A 7,200-nucleotide genomic window follows, 5' to 3' on the forward strand; every position below is an offset into this window, starting at 1 on the left:
TTCTGCTGCTGACTGTAGCTATACATATTGTTCAGCAATTTTCCGTGCGCTCGTCTTGGCGGGGTCACTACCGTGCCCCCAGATAGAACATGAACCGTCAGCGAATACAAACAACGGATTAGTAATAAATAAAGCTATACGTCACATATTCCTATGTTTATGTATCTGTCCTGTAAGAAATACTCTGAAGAAACCCAAGTCAGGAAAAATTGTTAGTACGAGTAGTTGGTAGTAGGTAAATAATAATAATTAAATCATTAGGGTCTTTCGTAAAATGTTATTAATTACCAAGTTCCCAACTCGGAGGATTTAAATTTCCTGGCAGTTGCGATGATAATTTAACTAACAAATTAGGAGAAATCTTACCTGCTCTAAGTCAAATTACCATAATTGCTAATCAAATGTTGTAGGAGTAGGCGCGTCGTTGCTTCGCTCTAATTACAAATTCTAATTCCCTCTCTTGTTTCACGGGCCTTTTGAATTCGTAAATTATTGCCCTTGCTTCAGGCTATCAAATGAATTATATTACATTATCTACTCTTGCTTCAATTTAACTTTGAAGGCAGGCACTTATTAAGATTTTATAGACACGCTCTACGTGGACACTCGGAGCTGGTCTCGCCAGTAGGTAGGTATCAAGCAGCTTTATTGTAAGGGAAATTAATAATATCGTAATTTGAGGAAATCTTACAGCATCTACTCGACGCCTATTTATTTACGTCGAGCATGATAAGGCGAGTGAAGTACCTCACTTTAATAGACTCAAAGAAATGAAAAACATCCACCGAGACGAGCTTTAGATATAAACGATGCTGTTAATTTGTTTGAAGTTCTACAAAGACGATTTCCTCGAAGGAAATATTTCAACAAAAACTTAATAATATTAAAACATTTTCAGTATTCGAGAAGCGACGTAGCGCGCGTTTTTAATTCTCTCACAAGTCTACTTACGAATAACACCGGCTCCAATTAAAGCGCACGACAGCTTTTGAAAAGCGGAATGAAGGAAAGTTATAAGTAGGTGGGGAAATGTGCTCGTGTTTACGGAAACCTCCTCCGGCAAAATATTATCGCGAGACGAGCGCGATCAAATATTCAGGCGGCGCGCGCGGGCGCGGGACGCGGCCAACCCTCTCTTAACTTTCAAGCCCTTCCCTTTGCACGCCCTACACTAATTACGTTTAGAGTTCTTAAGCGAAATTACTTAGGCCCCTCGCCACCCGCGCTCGCCTCCCCCCTTCCGGAAATGAGGCGCGCTGGAAAACAAGAAAGAGGAAAGCGTTATATAAGAACACCGCTGTCTTTCTGCTCGTCCTAAATCTGGACAATCTGAAAGATGTTGATGTAATGATTTTTTTTCTTCATTTTCGCGAGTTCTCTGTTCATGAGCGGTTGCTAAGTGAAAAGCAATTAAAGCACGGCGAGTGATCTCCGCCCGCCCGCCGGGGCCCGGCCCGGCGTCAGGCTCTCGCTTGCCCAGCTAAAAGAAAAATTATTATAAACACGATTTTAGTGTATTATAATGATGATAAATGACACTTTTTTTAGTTCAGAGCTACTTACTCTTCGATATATACTCCTAACTTTGTAGCTGGAGTTGCAACAAGACAACAAACACTGATTGATTCGATTTTAAACAACAACAGGTGTCTGTCTTGTTTAACCTACACAAAGTGTGTTTTCAATTCTTCCGGAATATTTCAGCTGGTAATAAATAATAACGAATGGTTCGTTTGACTGAATATTTTTTTTACATTTTTAGGGTTCCGTACCCAAAGGGGAAAAAAACGGGACCCTATTAGGTACTGAGACTTCACTGTCCGTCTGTCTGTCACCAAGTGTAAGTATCTCGTGAACCGTGATAGCTAGACAGTTGATGTATTTCTGTTGCCGCTATAACAACAAATAATAAAACAGAATAAAATAAATATTTAAGGGGGGCTCCCATACAACAAACGTGATTTTTTTGCCGTTTTTGCTAATGTCTAATGTCGTATCGTGTCTAGTGTCGTAGATAATGGTACGGAACCCTTCGTGCGCGAGTCCGACTCGCTCTTGGCCGTTTTTTTTAATTATAGATATGTTTCCATACATTAATCGATGTTCAAAGTGAAACCTAGCCCGTCAAATTAATACTTGACTGTACTTTGAGCCAAAAATTCCGATTAAAAACAAACAAGGGCGTTTAGTTAAATTTACCCAATTACCTTCTGGAATATTCGGGATGAATTTGAAGACAGTCTGTATAAGCGTACTCAAGAGTCATCATCATCATCGGCCTATGTTAGTCCACTGCTGGACGGACATAGGCCTCTTCAATTGCACGCCACTGAGCACGATCCTCGGCCACTCTCGTTCCACTTACAGCCAGCTACCTTGCGAAGATCATCGCTCCACCTAGTACTCAGGAGTAATACCGAGAAACTAAGCGAAGCCGTACAATAGGTATATATTGTGTTGAAAATATTATCATTTGAATATTCGTGGTTGATAAAGCGGCGACGCGCCGTCAGCGGCAGCGGCGGCTAAATTAAACGAATTCACGACGGCCCGAGACCGCGTTTCCGCACCTTTTATGTGCCAACGCACAGTTAATTTCCTAATTTTCAAATGTTCTTCAGAAAACAAGACAGTGTTGGGGACTTTGATCATCCAATCGGAAGCTACCGTCAACGTAAACATTCAAGTGAGCGCGCCGTTGGACTCAGTACTTATATAGGTACACGCCAAATCTCTTTACAACCTAATTTATTTCCCCTGCGTCTTAATTTACTTCAAAAATGTAAATAGGTTTTTATACACGTCTCAAATTTATTGAGCCGTCACGAAAATGTATGTGAATATTGAGTTTACCTTGGGCATCGAGTAATTAAATGTCATTCAGGCTTCATCGCCGTATTTTATTTACCACTATGACAATTATAGTACATTGTGTCTTAAGGGCGGTAAATAAGGAATTACGAACGAGAGTCTATTATAAGCCCGAAGTCGAAGACTAAGGGCTTTAATGAGTCGATGTTCGTAATTCTAGTACCGCCCGTGCGACAAACAATGTTTTTCATCACATTTGCGAGTAAATTTTTATATTTCTAAAAGAAAAAATAATAATTGTTCCAAATAATGGCGGAACCTTAGGCTGCGCTCTTGGCAGCGCCGCCCTCAACCTCCCCGCAGCATGCGCCACAGCCGCAACGTGCATATGCATGTAGTCCTGCAGCAGCGCGCGCACGGCGCAGCACCATCAGTACGGGCACTGGCTCATTTACCGACCTTGGCTTCATGACAATTATATAATTGTGTAACGCGCAATAGAATTACGACCAGAGTCATTATAAGCAATTAAGACTGAGGGCTTTAATGAGTCGATGTTCGCAATTCTAGTACCGCCGTGCGACAAACAATGTTTTTCATCACATTTGCGAGTAAAATTTTTATATTTTCTAAAAGAAAAAAAAATATAATTGTTCCAAATATTGGCGGAACCTTAGGCTGCGCTCTTTGCAGCGCCGCCCTCAACCTCCCGCAGCATGCGCCACAGCCGCAACGTGAATGCAATGTAGTCCTGCAGCAGAAGCGCGCGCACGGCGCAGCACCATTCACTACGGGCACTGGCTCATTTACCGACCTTGGGCTTTCATGACAAGAAAATGTGTACGCGCCAATGACTCATTACCGACCACGGGTTTGGACAAGCACATTAAGGTCGAGGGTTTTATTTGGGGGGGTTGCAACTAAGGTAGCCTGCATGTTACGACACTATTTACAAGCAAGTGTGATGAAAAATATTATGGTTGTTAGAGACTAAAAAAAATGCTTCTTGCTAACTAACGGTTGTAGATGGTAATAAAACTGGTACTGATGGTAATAAAAATTAATTTGCATGTTTTGCCACAAACTGGCTAAGCACTGAATACTTGGTTCGATATAAGAGTTTAAAAGAGTTAAGTAGATATCTAAAAACTCATTGACATCCATGTATCTTACGGCGCTAGACTGGCTGTTTGGAATAAAACGCGCGGCGCATCAATCATTAATAGTACTTTGACACAACCCCTGTCACGGACGTCAACAAACTATAGTGAAAGGTTCACAAATCCGCGCTGTGAACTAATTTTGTGCGCCGTTTTGATGTATGAAACATTATGCAGTCTATACATAGATGTCAATGTAAAAACTGTTACATGAATAGCTGCCCGGCCAGCCACTTGATAGCTCTGAATTAAGAAACAACAAATCGTATACCTACAATTTTAATAGGTAACTACTTACTTTTATCTAAAACATATTTTTATAAGGAATTTTTGAAATAACAGCAATAGAAGGTAAAAGTGTCATTCTAAATGATAACATTACGGATAACTCACGTCTGAAATCGAGTTTAGCTCGACATGTTTCGGGCTAATCCGTAAACCTTCTTCTGGGAGAAACGCGACTCGGCGGCTGCTGCGTGCTGCCAGAAGAAGGTTAACGGATTAGCCCGAACATGTCGAGCTAAACTAGATTTCAGACGTGATATCTGTTATGTTATCAACTGTGTAGTCTGTGTGGTAATAATTACGTATAAATTTTTGTATGTTGGTAAATAAAAAAACACTTAAATTTCATTTCATTTTCATTCAATATGATGTGTTTCCTACAATACCTTACTGGCTGTTAAGAAATGACTGGTTTTCACTGCTTTCATGGCTGATTAAAAAAAAACGCCTCTGTACTTCTTTTCGTTGCTCAACGGCTTAAATTAGGCGCCAGAGAAATTACAAAACAAAAGAGGGAAAGTTGCGGCTGTTTAATGAGATTTAAATAATTAATGAGTGTGCAAAATTGGCTTCTTTTTTTCAGCAGCGGTAGCGAGTGCTTCGAGGGTCGCGATGAAAAAACAAGCCATAATTGCGGACCCCGTCCGAGACATCCTCCGCTCCCAAAATACTTATTACCATCGAGGGAGCCCGGTACAACCATAATTTATAAAATGCATCCTATTACGACAGCAATTAAACTTTTTCGCCGCTGGAAATCGAGAATATTATTTAATAATTTCTTACACAAATAATAAGGCACGGTTTTATAGTCTTAGGAGTAGATATAATATATGTACGGCCAGTACTTAATTTACCAACTTACCTACTCTGTGCTACATTGCTAGATCATCATCATCACCAACATCTCATAACAACGATACAACATACCAACCAACGATAGGTCTATCTCACAGATCAGAAACCTATTGTCGATACGAATTAGTAATAACAATATTTCCCCTCAGTTGTTGTAATTAAATTGTCCGATTGAGTTGATGTATTTCACGTTCCTGATCGAGGGACGCGATACCAAGCAGTAAGGATGTAAAACTTATTCTTATACAGATGCATTAATTTAAATATTTCTCCTCCCTAATTCGCGTATCAAAGCACAACCGTTAGATCAAAATCCTGCTGGTAATTTCCACATGATCAACTACAAAATAAGTCCGTTAGAAACGTTCGCATGAAAAGTTACTTGAATCGGTTTTTTACTTAAAATGCAACTTTCAGTTCATTGATTACATTATGCTGAAATTGTATAATCGCGAAATCTTTACGGAATATGGAAATGTAATAATTTTCGTATTCAAATAGTCGTGATTGACATCTCGCCAGGCGGTCATCCCGTCGCTCCCGCGGCCTTTTGTCGACCCTGACCGCGAACCAGTGATTGTGATCAAATCCAAAAACTATTTCAATATATTCTTCTCTATAAAGAACATTTCCATCGACTTCTCCACTTGGGGTAAATAAAATAAATTCGTTGGGAATTTCCGTTACAAATTCACGAATTTTAATTAGTTTACGTCCTGGCGTCATACGGATTGAAAAAGAAACTGGCGCGCAAGATTTTGCTTGAGATTGGGCGAGGACGGTATCCTTTGTTGTTTGTCGTTAATAAAATAGAAGATTGGTTACGAGATAAACTAGTAACTACTTATTTGATCTGGGAAGAAGACGTGGCCCAAAGGAACGCTTACAATAGATTCTTAGCTAGCTAGTAGCTTCGGAATTAGAATAACTTTTTTAGAAAACAATTAAAAACATTCTTAATAGTTTATGAATGGCTCATGGAATTTACTTGTGTACACGCCCAACAAATAGCACCATTGTAAAGAAATAAATGAAAGTGTAATTACCTACGCCTCACTTAGTTAATTGGTCACTTCTGTTAGTTAATTTCTCTAAGCTGCCTATGATGACGCCTACAACAATTTAACAAGCGCCTATATTATTTCCCATAAGTACTCAACATTTGTGCGACACATTCTTACAAAAACACTTTAACAGAATGAATGCGTGTTCTTAATAATATCTGCACGCTTGTGCGACACATGGTGTGGGCCACTAGGGTTGGTTGTGCTTCTACAGCAGTTCTCTTTCCGTCGTGCAGCAAAAGACAAGTGGATAAACTGCAAGTAATCCTTTTCGTTACATTGACCTAGTAAAGTACAAAGCGTCTCGGTTTCAGCTTGGTCAAAAATGTTTTATATTATGTCTGGCTGTTTGTTCTCTACCGGTCACATTTCTCAACCGATTGTCATGAAATTTTAAGAGCAAATTCAATATTTATTTGTCCATTTTAGACGACCAGAGGCCTAGTGGTTAGAGAACCTGGAATGGGAAGCTGACTACGAGAGTCCCGGGTTCGATTCCCGTGTCGGGCAGATATTTGTTCTCGGTCTTGGGTGTTTACTATGTATTTAAGTATGTATCTATCTATATAATTATATTTATCCGTTGCTTATGGTCTGTCCCAGAATTCGAGATACTAAAATGACAGTCTGAAATGTCAAACGTAATAATGTGGCCAGCATAAAAGGAACAGTGCTGCTCCGTGATTTCGGTTTCGTAAATAACCGATAAAATGTTTATTTTACGATAGCAAAAATAACATTAATGCATTCAATATTCTACTTTCCATTTTACTTTATCCTACGATAAAGTGATGAAATCTAAGCACAGGTAAAAATACAGTGTTCATCACTTAGTGCCAACGTAAAAAAATAATACAGAGGGGCTACTACAAAACTAGAAAAACGAAGTTCGTATGGCACCGTCCCTTTCACTCGCGTATTGAATTTGAGATAAGCTTCAGCGGACAGCAACATACGAAGTTCGAGTTTTGCATTTCGTAGTTAGGGCCAGCTGGGCTACTACGAAATTCGAAAATCGAAGT

The sequence above is a fragment of the Choristoneura fumiferana genome, chromosome 2 (genome assembly GCF_025370935.1).
Source record: "Choristoneura fumiferana chromosome 2, NRCan_CFum_1, whole genome shotgun sequence".
Taxonomy (NCBI): Eukaryota; Metazoa; Arthropoda; class Insecta; order Lepidoptera; family Tortricidae; genus Choristoneura; species Choristoneura fumiferana.